The sequence below is a fragment of the Sus scrofa genome, chromosome 5, assembly GCF_054392235.1.
Source record: "Sus scrofa isolate SSC_HxYL_T2T_F1_AM1 chromosome 5, Sscrofa_HxYL_maternal_Yorkshire_Landrace_v2.0, whole genome shotgun sequence".
In the NCBI taxonomy this organism is placed as follows: domain Eukaryota; kingdom Metazoa; phylum Chordata; class Mammalia; order Artiodactyla; family Suidae; genus Sus; species Sus scrofa.
In genome coordinates this window covers 94,907,848-94,926,757 of record NC_139387.1, presented here as the reverse complement: position 1 = coordinate 94,926,757, position 18,910 = coordinate 94,907,848, and the positions used below count along the sequence as shown (strand labels likewise).

Sequence of the window (18,910 nt, the reverse complement as noted above, 5' to 3'; positions counted from 1 at the left end):
CTTTAAAAATATCAGAGACCTAATGGGAAAAGGAACTAAAACTAAAACATGAAAATTACTAGCTTGTAAAGAGGTCAAAGTGATCAGTATTTTATTTATAATTATGGAAAACATAATACATTATAAGGGTCTATATAAGACTTTCTTTAACTATAGTTATGTCCTCTCATAGAACTGAATATTTTAAAATATCGTGTACAATATTTTAAAGTTCTACTTATCTAAAATCGATTGACTATTCAAAAACTTGTGTCTCTCCCTCTGCTTCCATTTCATGATTTATAAGGCATTAGTTTCAGTACTCTTTTCAGAGCATAGGTTGAAAAGGTATTTTAATTTCTATCTCAGGGTAATTTTAAAACCACATCAATTATTTCTCATGTGCAGCTGTTTTTTATCCACAAATTATTGCTCTAGGCATTTTCACTTTACCACACATTTCAGAAGAGAAGGAATGAAGGGGAACCAGCTAATCTGCAAATGTTTCACCAACAGTAGACCAGGCCACGAAAAAAGCAAAGGGAGGGTTATGAACTAACATTTCTTTAGAAATAAGAACGGCTCATTAGTAGTTGAAACGCTGGATATATAATCCCCTTTACTTGCATTTAATTACGGCTAAAGAGTTAATGCCTGATTTACTTTCCCCTTATATTCCTTTAATAAATATTTATTTGTATGCTTGGGAACATAAGGCTGTTACAGTCTGATCGGGAACTCTAATTTCACATAAAACAAAGAGAAAATAACATAAAGCCTGAAAACACACTAGAGACTGGGATGCCAAGAGGAAGAAAAAGCAGCAGCAGCAGCAACAGCTGGATGGAAATGATGATAAAATTTGGATAAGCTAAAGAGGGGCAGGAAAGACCGTCTCCAAAGGCACAAGTGAAGGTTTAAAGTGAATAAGGAATGTTTGGGATGCTCTGCATAGCTGTGTCATAGGAGCAGGGTACACAGAGCCAAGTAGAATCACAGAATTTGGCCCCAGTAGGGAACTTAGATGTCACCTTTCCGAAGGGGCAAAAATCTCTTTTACAGCATCTCTGGATGATATAGCCATTAACATCTACTATTACATATTTCTTATTTGTTTGTCTAGCAACACACTAATTGTGCCCGGGGTATTGCTCTGAAGACTTCACAAACATTAACTCACCTGGTCTCACAACACCCTATGACAGAGGTATGATCATCATCCCTACTTTACAGATGAGGAAATGAGGCAAGGAGAGGATAAATGATTCGCCTCAGGTCATGCTGCTGGTGAGTGGCTGTAGAGTCCGGGTTCTGACCTGGTGTTTACCCTTTCCCAGGGTAGATGGACCTTCCACTGCCGGCCAGATCAAATGAGTAGACATGCAGTTGAAAACCTTCTAAAATTCTTCTTCTATGTCAGCATTACTTGTGATGTAGATTTGCCTTATAAAAACTCAGATTTTAAGCAAAGAACACTGTGAAACTCTAAAGGATTTGACATAGATCTTTGACTTACAATGGGATTTCAGTCTGATTAACCCATTGTGAATTGAAGACGTCGTAGTCAGAATTGCGCTTAACCCACCCAACATCAGAGCCTAGCCAAGCCTACCTTAAATGTGCTCGGAACACTTACATTAGCCTACAGCTGGGCAAAATCATCTAACACAAAGCCTATTTTTATCATCAAGTATTGAATATTTCATGTAACTTATTGAATACTATACTAAAAGTGAAAAACAGAATGGTTTTGTGAGTCCAGATGGTTGCAAGTGTATCAGTAAGTATCAGTTGTTTAACTGAGTTATTATGTGACTGACTGGGAGCTTCCACTTGGCTGCCACTGCGAGGCATCATGAGAGAATTGTACGGCATGTCACTAGCCCAGAAATAGACAAAAATTCAAAATTCAGAGCACAGTTTCTACCGAATGTGAATCACTTTTGCACCATTGTAAAATTAGAAAATTCTAGGTCCAGCCATGATAAATCAGGGAACTTCTGTATTAAGCAAGTTAAAATGATCATAATATATAGTTACCTGGTATTTTACGTATACTAAAACCAGTGATGTCTACGATTTTTAAAAATTATCTTAAAATATATAAAGTGAATCCAACTTGACAAATCTAGTGCTTCTGTGTGTAAAAATAAATAGAGATGATCTATTAACTTGTGAAAGTCTTTAAACAACTTAGTGACTCAGGAAACCAGAAAATATATAAAGATCACAAGATCACTTCAGAGGTAGAGTTTTCTCTGTAAATTTGAATAATATTTAAAATTAAGAATCCTTCTTGGTAATCTTTAAAAATCATGGTGCTATTTGGGGAGTGGAGACCTCCAGGACTTATTATCCCAAGGCCAGATTCACGAAATCCTAAACATTGGATTCACTCACTTATTTATTTATTTATTTATTTGTCTTTTTGCCTTTTCTAGGGCCGCATCCATGGCATATGGAGGTTCCCAGGCTAGGGGTCTAATCAGAGCTGTAGACACCAGCCTACACCACAGCCACAGCAACACGGGATCCGAGCCGCATCTACAACCTACACCTCAGCTCACCTTAACCCACTGAGCAAGGCCAGGGATCGAATCCACAACCCCATGGTTCCTAGTCAGATTCGTTAACCACTGAGCCACGACGGGAACTCCAACACTCACTCATTTATTCAGTCAGTACTGATTGGGTTCCCTCTCTGTGCCAGGCGTTCTTTCAGGCACTGTGGATTCTGTGGGAAATAAAACAGACCAGATTCTATTCTCATGAGACTTAACATTCTTTGAGGGGTGAGGGGTGCAGGTGGGATTTAGGAGTGTAACGTATTTTCTATTTGGCAAAAATTGTCCTGTGCTGGATTCCCATCTGCCCCCAATTACTTCTGTTGTTTTAATAAGAAGGTGAAAAGACTGCCAGACTGTTTAGATATGCTTACAACTCAATGAAAAGAAGATGTAACTTGAGGCAGAAAGAAAGTCTGTTTGTCCAAGCAACAGCGTGAGTGGAGCCAGCTTTCAGGAACACACAGGTCTTCTGATATCTCCCAGCAGTCTTCACTGAACTTCTCCCCAAGCTGAGAAATTCTCAACCTTAAAACGTAATAATGATTTTTAAAATGTCAGTAATGTTGGTAAAATAAATACTCACATTCAACATATGGTATTATCACATAAAAACAAAACATTTGGAGTTCCCATCATGGCACAGTAGAAACGAATCTGACTAGTATCCATGAGGACACAGGTTCCATCCCTGGCCTCTCTCAGTGGGTTAAGGATCTGATGTTGCCATGAGCTGTGGTGTAGATTGTAGACGTGGCTCAGATCTGGTGGTGTTGTGGCTGTGGCATAGGCCAGGGGCTACAGCTCCAATTCAGCCCCTAGCCTGGGAACCTCCATATGCCGCAGGTGTGGCCCTAAAAAGACAAACAAAAAATTAAAAAATAAAATAAAAAAAACAAAATATTTCATCATAGAACCAGAAAAAGGATAGGATGATCAAATGTTATTACAAGATTTGGGCTATAGAAATAGAAATACAAGGAGTTCCTGTTGTTGTTTGGCAGGTTAAGAACCCAACATAGTGTCTGTGAAGATGTGAGTTTGTTCCTGGCCCTATGCAGTAGGTTCAGGATCTGGCATTGCTGTGGCTGTGGCATAGGCTGGCAGCTGCAGCTCCGATTGGATCCCTAGCCCAGGAGATGTGGCCCTAAAAGTAAAAAGAAAACAAACGCAAAGAACTAGAAATACAAGTCTATTGATGAAGCCTACCGCGACTCATAGAAGATGATTTCCTGCAGGGAAATGTTGATCATTCAATTAAGCACTTAAGATAATAGTTTTCATAAAGAAAAGGTGAGATGTTTTTAAGTTCTAAGGCCAGAGAGAAATAGTTAAATCAATAACTGAAAATTTACAGAGTTTGTTGGGTAAGTGATTAACCATTTAGTTGTGAAAATATGTTTTTTCCCATAGAGTTAAAAAGTTGATTTTGATCATTTTCTTTAAGAAAACATCGTAAGGACCTTGTCGATTATTTGTGTGTGCATGGTTTTTGTTGTTGTTTCTGTGTGGCTTTTATTGAAGTATAGTTGATTCACAATGAATGTTCATTTCTGCTGCACAGCAACACTTTTCTCAGTAATACACACATACACATTTTTAAAAATATTCTTTTCCATATGGCTTATTATAGGATATTGAATATAGTGCCCTGTGCTGTACTGGAGAATCTTAGAGTCATCATCAATGATAAGGAAAGATCAGCATTTAGGCTTTTTGCTTTAAGGAAACAGAATTCTGAATTTTTCTTTAATTTCCCAAATAAAACATCTGTAACGTAGTATTTTATGTCTCTGATAAAGGCCATATATTCTTTTGTATCTCTTAGGGTTGTGAAAGTTTTTGGTGGGTGAATAATTAGACCTCAAGATAGATTCTGTTCTCCTTATAGTAGGCTCCGTTTTCAACCTAGAATTTCACAGTGGGTGCTCTAAACTGCTAGGTCTCTACATAGTCATTGCAACAAATTAGGACTCTGAGATCTTGGTTTACCATGGCCTTGTACATGTGGTAGGGTTGCGTAGCAGGAGAAAAATAAACTCTGGTACAAAGCTCATGGCACAAACATAATCTCTTTTGAGTAAAACTGCAATTTTAAAAATTGGCCCAATTTCTCTACTGTAACTATGGCCTAAATTGTTCAAATAGAAAGAGTTGTCAGAGTTCCCGTCATGGCTCAGTGGTTAGCCAATCTGACTGAGAGCCATGAGGTTGTGGGTTTGATCCCCGGCCTCGCTCAGTGGGTTAAGGATCTGGCGTTGCTGTGAGCTGTGGTGTAGTTTGCAGACCCGGCTCGGATCCCGAGTTGCTGGGGTTCTGGCGTAGGCTGGTGTCTACAGCCCTGATTAGACCCCTAACCTGGGAACCTCCATATGCCGTGGGTGCGGCCCTAGAAAAAGAGTTGTCATGTTAAAGAAGAATCCTGTTTGTCATTCAACAGCTGATGTTGGTGCACTGGGAATGCGACCAACAGACCTGAGAGTTCCTGGAAAGAGGAGGCCTTTTGAATAGGCGAAGAACCTCAAACAAAGAAAATAGAGGCTTCAAGCTTATTTGATTTAGAGTATCTTTATATGATGTAGTGAATTTTCTTTTTCTTTCTTTCTTTCTTTTTTTTTTTTTTTTTTTTTTTTTGCTTTTCAGGTCCACACCTGTGACATGTGGAAGTTCCATATGTTGGGGTTGAATCAGAGCTGCAGCTGCCTGCCTACACCACAGCCATAGCAACACCAGATCCCAGCCACATCTGTGACCTACCCCTCAGCTCACCTTAGCAATGCCGGATCCTTAACCCACTGAGCGAGACCAGGGGTGGAACCTGCATCCTCATGGATGCTAGTCAGGCTCACCACTGAGCCACAATGGAACTCCAACATTTCATTAACTTGCATTCATAAAATCAACTGCTCTCACCTAGTTTGGTGCTAAAGATTACTTTTGAAATATTTGCGGTACAAGAAAATCAATAATAAAAATTTAAAATAGTTCTTTCCCTTTAGAATGTGTAAAATGAAAACAGTTGGACAAGGAGGCACAAGGAACTCTTTTTAATTTGTAGAACAATTCCTGGGATTGAGTTTGCTCCACAGGGAAGAACAAACTCCAAGTAAATATTTTAGCAAATAAATATATTATTACATTTTTTTCTTTTCTTATATATTCTATAGGAAGTATATTTATGTATTTAAATATATATATATATGGTATAAATATGTGTGTACAGAAATACTTTGACTGGTATCTATAAGCCAAATATTTCCAAAGTATGGGGCATGTATCGCCCTTGTTTGGTTAATACCTGAATTTACAGGGATTATTTCTGTATCATTCATTCATTCAATCAAATTGTTAAGCCCCCATTATGTGTGCGGGCCTCAGCTGCACATTCTGGTCATTGCCAGAGTGAATGCGGAGTTTAAGAAGCTTGGGAAGGCACTTGGACAAATTGTTTTGCTTGTCTCACGCAGGGGATCCCGATCTGGGGCCCACACGTGAGCTTTAATGAGGCCTGCAAGGCCGTAGGAATTCCATGAAAATTTTTTATTTGTTTATGTGAAATTTTTCAGAGAGTCCATGGTTTTTATGATCTTCGGAGGTCCTTATCCCTCTAAAAAAGTAGCAATTATTGATTTAAGGAGCTCTTGTTTGTGGAAGATCCAGTGCTTCCATTCAATACAAAATACAGCTTTGGATCAAAAGATCCCAAATGATGTCTTGTCTCCACTGACCACAAACTGAGCTTTGAGATTAGAGTCACAGCCTTTCCCGAGGAAACCCTTCCAATACCCAGCTGCCATGTGAAACAGAAATTGTTCTAAATGTAATGTTATATATACATCTTGGTAATGTGAAACATTTCTTCTATAAAGTCTCTTGCATCCGTGTTCAGCTAACAATATTTTTGCAACTGTACTGTGTGCAGTAGATGTTGAGGATAAAAACAGTGAACCAAAACAGCCTTGTCCCTACCTTCCCGGGTGGACATAGAGCAGAAAATACGCTCATTTGTCTTCGTTTTCTGTGTCAACTGGAGGAAAAAATTTGTAACATAGTTCACTAACTTCAACTAAAAGTGCTCATATTAAACTAAATGAATGAAGTAAAGTGACATCTAGTGTTGGTTACGTGGCAGTGAAATATGTGTAAGGACACTGCAGTTTTAACGTATTTGGAAATAATGTTATACTTGGCTTGATCGAGTCTTAAAAGCATAGATTTGTTTTCATTTTCAAAAACATATTTTAGAGTAATTCTGAAGTAATCTGAATTTAAATGTTGATAACATTGTTTTTACTTTCATAAAACAATCTCAAAGTGCAAAAGGAAACATTGTATAAAGAACAAAATAACACTCATCTGTATATCACCTAATTTTGGCATTTTGCTATATTTACTTTAGATAATTTAAAAGTAGGCATAATAGAAACATTTTAGGCCCTGTGAACTTTTTTCCTGATTTCATTTTCATCTTTTTCTCCTCAGAAGTAACTTCTATCTGGTTTATTATTTCAATATTTTTATTACATATATAAATACGTACCTATAAAATTTATAATATTGTACTTTTTGCACTTGAGAGAAATGACATTCCTTTTTAGAATTTTTCCCCTCTGGGTTATTACAGAGTACTGAGTAGATTTCCCTGTGCTGTGCAGTAAGTCCTCGTTACTTACCTATTTTATGTGCAGTAGTGGGTATATGTTAATCCCAACCTCTTAACTCATCCCTCCCCCCAATACTTCCCCTTTGGTAACTGTAAATTTGAACTCAAACTCTTTCAGTCGGTTTCTGTTTTGTGAATAAGCTCTTTTGGATCATTTTTATTAGATTCCACATATTAGTGATTTCATATATTTGTCTTTCTCTGACTTACTTAGTATAATTATTTCTAGGTCCATCTATGTTGCTTCAAATGGCATTATTTTGTTCTTTCATGGCTGAGTAATATTCCATTGTATATATGCACCACATCTTCTTTATCCGCTCCTCCACTGGTGGACACTTAAGTTGCTTCCATGTCTTGGCTATTGTATATAGTGCTGTAATGAACACTGGAGTGCGTGTATCTTTTTGAATTATGGTTTTCTCCGGATAGATGCTCAGAAGTGGGATTTCTGGATCACATGGCAGTTCTATATTTAGTGCAGTGGTTGCACCAATTTGCATTCCCACCTCAGTGTACAAGGGTTCCCTTTTCTCCACACCCGCACAGCATTTATTATTTGTAGACCTTTTGATGATGGCCATTCTGACTGGTGTGAGGTGATATACCTCTTTGTAGTTTTGATTTGCATTTCTCCAGTAATTAATGATGTTGAGCATCTTTTTTTTCTTTTTTTTCTTTTTTGTCTTTTTGTCTTTTTAGGGCCGCACCCAAAGCATATGGAGGTTCCTAGGCTAGGGGTCGAATCAGAGCTGTTGCTGCCAGCCTACGCCAGAACCACAGCAAAGCCAGATCCGAGCCCAGTCTGCAACCTACACCACAGCTCACCACAACACTGGATCCTTAACCCACTGAACAGGGATTGAACCCGAAACCTCATGGTTCATAGTCAGATTTGTTTCTGCTGTGCCACGATGAGAACTCCAATGTCGAGCATCTTTTTATGTGTTTTTTTGGCTACCAGTCTGTCTTCTTTGCAGAAATGTCTGCTTAGATCTTCTGACCCATTTTTTTTTTGGCCATATTCACTGTACTTGGAAGCTCCTAAGCCAGGGATCAAACCCACACCACAGTTGCAACCTGTGCCAAGCTGTGGTAGCACTGGATCCTTAACCTGTTGTGCCACATGGAAACTTCTGAGATCTTCCCACCATTTTTTGGTGAGTTGTTTGTCTTTATAATATAAAGCTGTATGCAATGTTTGTGTATTTTGTAGATGAGCCCTTATTGGTCGCTTTGTTCTCGAAGATTTTCTCCCATTCGGTGGGTTGTCTTTTTGGGTTTTTTTTAAGGTTTCATTTGCTGTGCAAAAGCATTTCCATTTAATTAGGTCCCATTTGTTTATTTTCGTTTTCATTTTCATTACCCTAGGAGGTGGATCAAAAGATATTGTTGCAATTTATGTAAAGAGTTTCTCTAAGAGTTTCCTAGTACCTGGCCTAACCTTGGAGACCATTCTTCTTAGTGTGTCTGTGTTCTCACCACTAGTTTTTTTCTTGCAGTCCATAGTCTTGCTGTTTGCACTCCTATTCTTGGTTCTGAGTTAGGGTGACCAACCATCCCAATTTGGCCGGGACTGAAGAGTTTTCCCAATGCAGGACTTCAAGTGCAAAAACTAGAGCAGTCCCTGGCAAAGTTCTCACCTCCAGTTTCAGCTTCCTCCTATGATAACCCTTTGACTCTTTAATTTGGTGTTATCTCTGTGCTCACCAATCATCTTTACACTGAACTTATATTTTTGGAGTACCTACGGTATTAGAGGCTGTGAGAAGCATTTTCATGTACAGTAGCTCATTGAACAGTTATCACAGTTCTGTATGTCTTTCTTTTATACTTGAGGAGAATTGTATTTAATTGGTGCAGATCACAAAATTAGTGATGCAAAAGATTGAAAGCCAAGTCTTTTGACTAAAATTATTTTATTTCTGCTAACCTCCCTATCATCCTTGCCTGAGGAAAATACAGCTGTAATTGCATACATGGGTTCTAAGCCTGTGCTACCTGAACTTCTGAATGGCGCCCCATTACGCCTAGCCTCTCGCTGTCCATACCGTTTTGGTCGAATGTTATTCTTGGTACATTTGGCAGTACATGAAGTCAGCTTTCTATGTTATAAAGCAAGAGTCACAACTTGATTCTTTATGCAGCAATACAAACAGCTCAAGTGTTTCATTAGGATAAAAACAAAGGAGGAGAAACATGATTGCCATAGCACGGCTCATCACACTGCCACAGCAGATTGAATCCCTCCAGTCAAAACGTCACTGCATGGAGTTCCCATCATGGCTCAGAGGTTCTGATTCATTAACCACTAGTTCATTAACCTGACTAGTATGCATGAGGATACGGGTTCGATCTCTGGCCTCACGCAGTGGCTTAAGGATACAGCGTTGCCCTAAGCTGTGGTGTAGGTCGAAGATGCAGCTTGGATCCAGCATTGCTGTAGCTGTGGTGTAGGCCAGCAGCTACAGCTCTGATTCGACCCCTGGCCTGGGAACCTCCATATGCTACCGGTGTGGCCCTAATAAAAGACAAAAAAAAAAAAAAAAAAAAAAGGTCACTGCATAGATATGGGATTTTTTTTTTATTTTAATGTATCTACTTGATCCATCTTTCCCTTGTTATAGCTTATTTAAGAAATCATTCATTAAGTTTTTCTGCTTTACTTGCTCCAAATCCCAAATCTTATTTGTAGATTATTAAGACAAAATATTGTTTATAAAATATTAGTTCCCTAAATACTAAATTAGGTGGGAGAGAAAATGATCCAATTAATTTGGGAAACAAATTTATTTCTTATAGAACTTCTCAGTCTTTATTTTGCTAGTTTGCATTGCTACTTCCCCAAACAGAGATAATATAGCATCTTCCAAATGATTTGACGATGAAACCTTTTTGTTCTGTTTCATAGCTATTTGCATGCTCTGGAATACATCTAGGAAAATTCTGTTTTCATCTGTCACAGCAGAATATACCCTCCAGAGGGCAGCAGATTCCCTTGGCATATGGCCAATCACCTGCTCATTGAACAGGTTGACAAGGGTCCTAGAACATGTTCTATTAATTATTCAGTCCGTGGACTTAAAGTTAGGCATTAATTTTTTTCTTGCGGTCCATATTCTTGCTGTTTGCGCTCCTATTCTTGGTTCTGAGTAATAGGCATTGAAATTCAGCTTAAGGCTGATGATAACATAAATGTGTGGCACTCACACTTTATTTTAATAATAAAAAATGAACCAATACTCAAAAATAAACCAGTTGAGTCTCTCATTGATCACAGTTACATCATTGGATTTAAATTTCAGATAACAGATCACATCTTTTCCTTCAAACTGTAGATATTAATCAAATGTTATGTAAGGAGTAAGATGAAGTATTACAATCAGTTCCTCTCCCAAGGAGCTTCCTAAAAGGTTGGGGAGAGATTTAGATAAGGCCTTAGCTCATTGACTTTCACGTCTGGCTGAAATTTAGAATCACCTAGGGGCACTTCTAACCAATAATACTGCCCAGGTCCCACCTCAAAACAATTAGATTTGGACCTCTGTGTTCTGTCTCAGGCACAGCATTTTAAAAATATATATTCTTCAGATGATTTGATGAGTAGCCAGAGTTGAGAACCACTGTATTAAGATGCTCAGATATTGTTTTAGGGAAGTGGTTTCTAATCTTTTCAAAGAGCAGGGGAAATTCAGGCTTCTTTTCCCAGAGGAAATGTTTTAAATATGGAAGAATACAAAAAGAAAATAGTCACTCTTTTTTTTTTTTGTCTTTTTGCCTTTTTCTTGAGCCGCTCCCTCGGCATATGGAGGTTCCCAGGGTAGTGGTCCAATCAGAGCTGTAGCTGCCGGCCTATGCCAGAACCACAGCAATGTGGGATCCGAGCTGTGTCTGCAACCTACACCACAGCTGACGGCAACGCCAGATCTTCAACCCACTGAGCAAGACCAGGGATCGAACCCGCAACCTCATGGTTCCTAGTCAGATTTGTTAACCACTGTGCTACAACGGGAACTCCGAAATTAGTCATTCTTACATCATCTGTCCAAAGTTAACTTTTGTCAAATTCTTTCCTAGCCATCAGGATTTCATACAACAAAAATCAAGCAAAACACTCCCTAGTCTTAAGCAAAAGACATTATTTTTTTTGCCTCCAAAAATTCATTATCATTCACCTTAGTTAACAAATAGCCTCACACATAACAAATAGACCCACTGTACCCCTTACTTGACATAAATGAATTCTCTTCATTCATTACCTGGATAGAGCAAAGAGGTTTATTTACACAAACACTAACCGGTGAGACAGAGGAGGAGGGAGCAAGAGATCAAGAAAATAGGAATGAATATATATCTTCCATGTGCAAAGAGATATGAAACAAGCACCTATTTAGATGGCTGGAATGAGAAGTGTGGGCCATAGTTAAAGACTGGAGGTTTTCTTTATGCAAAATTAACTAGTTTACAGTGGGAAGTGAATGCATAAAAATGTGTCTCATTAACATCCCAGTCTTTTTGTTTTGTTTTGTTTTAGGGCCAAACCCAAAGCATACGGCGGTTCCCAGGCTAGGGGTCTAATCAGAGCTGTTGCTGCCGGTCTACGCCAGAGCCACAGCCATGCCAGATCCGAGCCATGTCTTCAACCCACACCGCAGGTCACAGCAAGGCCGGATCCTTAACCCACTGAGCGAGGCCAGGGATCAAACCCAAAACCTCATGGTTCCTGGAGGATTCTTTCCACTGTGCCACGATGGGAACTCCAACATCGCATTCTTAACCATGAGCTCAGTTAGTGTTAAATAAGCTGATAGGGTGGCTGTTTTTAGGGCATCATAGAACTGGAGGTCTCTTAAAGACAATGAAACGTCTTTAAACTAAAAGATAGTATTTGACAGGGAGATACAGACAGAAATATTGCTGCAGCTGATATACATTTTAAGCAAAGGACCAGATCCATCTTTTGCAAAAAGCTTTAGAAATCAAACTGAAAATGCCTGGCCAGGTCTAATGAAGTATACCTTGACTGGCCCAGAGGAAAATATTATTACCATCCCCATTTTATGGATATCTAAAATCAGAGAAATTAAATAATTTCCCAGGGCTGCAAGCAAACACGAAGCAGATCGGTTTAGAGTCTGCGTACTTGACCACCACACTGTATTGCATCAGAACTTATAGAAAATCTTCTTGTTGCAGTTCAGGAAACACATGTAGGCACGTGTCAGATATATTACCTGTCCTGAGATACATATTTCAACATCTCTAAAATTGGGATATTAGCAGCAATCAGTGGGGTCTACAATTATCATTGACACCTATGTGGATACATCAACAATACCTGTATTATAGATGGCACGTAATTGGTACATAAAACAATGCTGTGTCTTTGAAATACAGTAGAATAAATCTCATAGGAACCTGCAGTTTTTCCTTTCCGTGGGAAGGTGTTCATAAAATCAGGAATCCTTTTTTTTTTTTTTTTGAAGCAATGAAATAAATACCAGTTACTGCAAATGAAATCTCACTCACTCTTTTAACCACCAAACATTTATTAGGTTTGATGATCAAAGTAGCAGAAACTCTGGACTCAGACAGACCTGCATCAAATTCTGGCCAAACTGTTTCATGCTATGTGACCTTCAATAAGTTACCTAATCACTCTTAATTTTGGTAACATGAAGATGTTCACGGTAACTCATAGAGTTATTGTGAGGATTCAATGTAATAATTCATTTAAGGGACCAGCAGTGTTTGGCACATTGACAAATGTTATCATACTATGATAACTATTAATTTTAAAAATCTATTAAACACCTCCATTGTGTCACATAGTGTTCTAGGGATTAACAATATCCTTAAAACAATGAAATAAAGAAAACTTTTTGCTCTCATAAGCTTATATATATACATATCCTAGTAGAAAAGAACGCAATTATTATTGTATTTACTTTGTGGTCGGCACCAATAAATCACTTATTAAGGATGAAAAGGATGCCTTGCCTGCTCTTCAGTGATTTACAGTGTAGTAACCTAGTTATCTAATAGTTAAAATCTAATTGTACAAAGTCTATTTGAAAGTAGTTCATGTCCTTAAGACATTTCTATTTGAGGTCTAGTAAGAGATTCAAACTAAGTAATCCAAAAATATTTGTTGCATTAAATTGGGCTACATATCCCTTCTTTCTAGTGTGCTGTGAGTTGGGAAACCATAAGGGTCCTTCTCCCAAAGTTTTTTAAAAACTAGTTTTCCTTTAAAAATCCTACTATCGAGGAGTTCCCATCGTGGCTCAGTGGTTAACGAATCCGACTAGGAACCATGAGGTTGTGGGTTCAATCCCTGGCCTTGCTCAGTGGGTTAAGGATCTGGCATTGCCGTGAGCTGTGGTGCAGGTTGCAGATCCTGAGTTGCTGTGGCTGTGGTGTAGGCTGGCAGCTACAGCTTCAATTCGACCCCTAGCCTGGGAACTTCCATACGCTGAGGGAGCGGCCCAAGAGATGGCAAAAAAAAAAAAAAAAAAAAAAAAAAAAAAAAATCCTACTATAGAATTACAGGAAGTTTTAAGTCTATAGCATCTTTCTTCCAATTACACATTCAGTTGCTTCATTCATTGCCGTATGTATTATCTTCACATATTAACTAAGTTGTCCTTTATCACTATGGTAATTATCTTTTATTATCAACGATATGCTGAGTTACCAAAAAATCCAATGTACCACATAAAATGAGTTAGGCCACAATGATTAATTTTTTTGTGATCTTTTACCCAACTCTAACAACCTTCACTTTTATTTTTTATTTTTGTCTTTTTGCCTTTTCTAGGCAAGCTACACCACAGCTCACAGCAACGCCAGATCCTTAACCCACTGAGCAAGGCCAGGGATTGAACCCGCAACCTCATGGTTCCTAGTCAGATTTGTTAACCACTGTGCCACAACGGGAACTCCAATCTTCACCTTTATATAACATAAGAGGAACTGAGATGGTTTAGTGGCTCATTTTCTTTATCTCAGATGAGAACTAGAGAAATCATGGTGATTTCATGACTCTGATCTTGTCTCAGGAAAAAGTAGCTGAACCCGTATAGTTTTCCTGATTCCAGTCAAAGACCGTGTTCCACCTAAGTAATATTCCTGGTCTCAGTTTTATCATTTGGAAATAAAGGAACTGAAAGAGATTTTTTAATTTAAGCTTTGTGTGTGTATGAATATGTAAGTATACTTGTGTGTGTATGAATATGTAAGTAACATATATACTGATTTATGAATATTTAGAAAAAACTAAAAAAAAAACCCATAATCTTATCACCCAGAAAGAGCCAAATATTAACATTTTAACACATTTCTCTCTAGAAAGAAGAAAAGAGAAAAAGACCGGTGAGCACATATACATGCAAGTTAGGAATGAGATAACCAGATGTAGAGGTATAATCGACAAATAGAATCCTTATTTATTTGTGAAAATAAATAAAAACAAGATATGAATGATTCTTAGGAAAATATAAATTATATTAATTGACTCAAGAATAAACAGTAGAAAACCTGAATAGCTCTATACCTATGAAAAAAGCTGAAAACATTTGCAGAAACTTACTTCCATGAGGTAGGTGCCACTCCAAATCCATTTTACAGAAATGAAGAGGCTCCATGTCAAAAATTAGCAGAGCTGGACTTGTCATTGGTTTCCATGATCGCAATCACCACACTCTAAGTAGGTCTGAGCCCAAATGAGAAAAGAGACATACTGTGGTAGGCAAGTCATTTAGTAATCAGTAACCTAACACCCACTCTTGGCGAGGCACTGTTGTAGGTGCCAAGGGTGCAAAGATGAATAAGTACTCTCTGGTCCCTCTGTTCAAGAAGCTTCTAGTTGAGTCAAGACAGACAAAAAATTACGCAGACTACATTGCAACATGTTAATTGCTAAAACAGAAGTAGGGGAAAAAATGCTCTGAGCTCAGAAGAGGGCGTGATGCCGGGGGAGACAGGGAAGGAAGTGCATTGAATAGATCATTGAGGCTGGCTCTGGAAAGGCTGGCAGAGAAGGGAGAGCAAGGCATTCCCTGCAGAGGGAACAGCATGTACCAAGGCAGCGCGCTGCAGAGACTCTGTACGTTGATGTGTCACTTAATCTCTCTTTAAAGTCCATGCAGAGCCATTATGCTGCTTGACAGGAGGCAGCAGTTTTCAGCACCATCTCTTCCTTCTCCCATCATGACAAAGAGCGCTGTTAGTTCACTTTAAAGTGCGAGTGATATTTGGCAGAAATCTACTGTATCTTCCTTAATGAGTTGTCAGAGATTCTGCTATGCTGTTGTCTTCTAAACAAGTTATTATGCAGGCTGTCAGTAAAGAGTAAAGATGAGGATAAGCAATAGAGTCACCAGTCGGCAGGGGGCTGAGAATCTGTTCTTTCGGAATCAGCAGGGGGCTGTGGGAAAAAACGTCTGTTCTTGAAGCAAGCCTATGAAGGGCTACCATTCAAAAGAGGGGAGGTATATAAGAAACGAAGAAAGTCTTCTTCTAACTTAAACTCCTAGGAGTTTTCTGTGGGCCTCTATCTGCTTACAGACAAAATGAAGTAAAGAATAGCAGATATACTGATAGGAGAGTGGTCTTAATTTTGACCACTCACCAAAACCGAATTTGGAGACTGACGGATGAATCTGATACCATACAGGAGGTCCTGTGTGTGGGTAATTAGGCTGGCAATCAGATACTATATCAAAATAATATCACGCTAAGTTGGCAGTATAGAAATTTCACTCTCTTACTTAGGCTATTAACTATGTGTAGAATTAAGATTGCTTTTTTTGTTTTCCCTGAGGTTTTTCTGGTGTTGTGTTTCTGTTTTTTGTTTTGTTTTCTTTTCTTTTCTTTTCTTTTCTTTTTAGGTCTGCACCTGCAGCATATGGAAGTTCCCAGGCTGGGGGTTGAGTAAGAGCTGCAGCTGCAGGCCTACACCACAGCCATAGCCACAGCCACAGCCACAGCCATAGCCAAGCCTCATCTGTGACCTACCCTTGACCCACTGAGCAAGGCCAGGGATCAAACCTCATCCTCATGGATACTAGTCGGATTCTAAACCTGCTGAGCCGCAGTGGAACTCCTTCCCTGAGGGTCTTAGGGTTTGGATTAGAAGTGCTAAGGAGTAAAGTGGGAGAAAGACAGATCCTGCCTCTGAGGCTTGCTCCTTGTGGGACTTGATGCAAGTTACTTAGCACCTGTAGCCAATACGACTTGCTTCACAGAATAGCTGTGAGGATTAAATGAGAGAGTATATGCAAAGTGTTGGCACATAAAATTGCTGAATAAGTGGCGGTCATACTGCTGCTGCTGCTGCTGTCTTAGATATTATTATTATTATTATATAGATCCTAGAACAGTTGAGGCTTTCCCCCAAACATAACAAATTCCTATAAGGAAAAGAAAACTTTTTTTTTTTTTGGTCTGTTTAGGGCTGCGCCCTCGGCATATGGAAGTTCCCAGGCTAGGGGTGCAATTGGAACTATAGCTGCTGACCTACACCACAGGTCACAGCAACGCCAGATCCTGAACCCACTGAGTGAGGCCAGGGATCGAACCCACAACCTCATGGCTCCCAGTTGGATTCGTTTCCACTGCGCCACAACAGGAACTCCTTTTTTGGTGGGGGGGGGGGGAAGAAGACGTTTATTGTCTAAGTAATTATGGGTAAGTAAATTGTATTATGAATAAAAATATCTTCTATTAAGTTTAATCTTTTGTCAGTAATAAAGACTAATTTGTTATCTGTAATTGAATAGAAACAGAATCAGTTTTAGTTCCTCTCCTTCAATTGTCACATTTCTAATTGGTCTATTATACTTTGAGATTCAAGATACAAGTGTTAACAGCATCACTGCAAAATCTCCTCTTACAGTGTATATTTTTAAAATAATTACATTTTACTGGTTGATGGGCTCAACATACATGGAAAACTGAAAGGTTTGAGCTATAAGAAACTTACTGTTATTTAAACTGAAAAGCTCTTCTGTCTTTTATTTGGAAGGATGAAGGGTTGATCTCCTGTCATTGAAACCATAGGTACAACTCAAGGTTGTATACTGAAGACTCTTTATTTTATTCTTCAGTTTATTCCAGTTATTAATTTAAGCTATCAGAGAATAGGCATATATTAAGCCTGGGAAGGTCTTTAAGATGACCTATTTCAATACCTTAATATGAAACTAAGTGCAAAACTAAGGCCCACAGAGGCCAAGGGACTTCCGATACCAATGCTACCAAGTGTAAGATTTTAAAAAAAATTCTTTCCAAAATGGCAGCAACTATAAATGATAGAACCTGATCATTGCTGGGCATGTGTAATAGAACTAATTTGGTATGAAATAAACCTGACGTTTAAAATCTTTAAAGTCTTAAATGGTGCTCACACCTAAGGATAAATGTCAGCGACGTGGAGCTTTGTGAAGAGCTTTGAAGGCCTCGTTTCTACAGTCCTTTAACTAATAGCCCACTGTATCTCTGTCACGCAGCAACACGCTCTTCAGTGCCTTGAAAGTGAAAGTGCTACTCAAGTCCATCATTTTAGGCCTTGGATAGAAACGGACGTAGAATCGTATTTGTCTTGGGGAAATTTCACATTTCTTGGCATACAGTTACTCTATCCCTGAAACATTTGTCTCTATTTTCTTGTTCACTGTAACTACAGTATATATTGGCCAACAAGATCACATAGAATATTTTTTTTAACAAAGGACACGTTTTCTGTCTGAGAGTGACACAGAGTGGCTATTTTCCTGTTAGCCCATTGGACGTCACTCTATAAGATAGGCAGTAATTATGATTAAAAAACTAAAATAGACTTCTTAACCTTATACTTCCACGATTTTTCACTCATACACATTCACTCATGCATGTAAAGCTGTCATTTTCAATCTAGACTCTTTCTGATTAGTCTTAGCTATTCTGAAGCAATGCCAATCAGAGTGATTATGTTATCACTGTTGTGGCAATTAAATGCCCTATTTGTTTACTGCTGAAAGCATGACTGATCTGATACATAGTCAAGTTACAAATAGTTCTGTGTCTGATATTAATGAATGCCCATAATGCATTTTTCCAAAGTTATTTCTTCATGGTTAACACAGCACAATTTACAATGAAAATTCTTCCTCTTTAAATCAGTGGTTCTCAACTAGAGGGCAACTTTGCCTCCTGGGGACATCTGGCAATGTCTAGGGACATTTTTGATGGTCACAACTGGGGGAGGAAGGATGCTACTGGCATCTAAAGGGCAGAGACCAGAGATGCTGCCACACATCCTACAATATATAGGACAGACAACCCCCCCCCAACCCCAACAAAGAATTATTCGAACCAGAATGTCAGCAGTGAAAAAGTTCTGGAGATTGATCTTGGTGATGGTTGTACAACAATGTGAGTGTACTTAATGCCAATAAACTCTACACCTAAAAATAGTTAACATGGTAATTTTTATGTTACGTATATTTTACCACAATAAAAAAATCAGCAGTGCTGAGACTTAGAGCTTTAAATCACTGAGAGTCCTTTTGCAAGGAATGTATTTCAGTACTTTCAGCAAGGCCCAAAGACTCTGCACCTGATAAAATGACATTACTAAAGCAAACAACTTTACTTTCCTCTTGTAAATCATATTTGGTTCTCTCTTGACTTGCTTCCAAATTTCTTTCATCCCCTAGTGAAT

The 18,910-nt window shown here is 38.6% G+C and overlaps 1 long non-coding RNA gene across 1 annotated transcript; it reads right to left on the bottom strand.

The window, feature by feature from the left end:
• Window positions 1-2,633: 2,633 nt before the first annotated feature.
• On the bottom strand, window positions 2,634-14,949 carry LOC102163647 (uncharacterized). Its single transcript, XR_014804393.1, has 2 exons — window positions 14,798-14,949; window positions 2,634-3,071 (listed from the first exon to the last, which is right to left on the bottom strand). It is a non-coding gene; the product is annotated as an uncharacterized LOC102163647 (long non-coding RNA).
• Window positions 14,950-18,910: the final 3,961 nt, after the last annotated feature.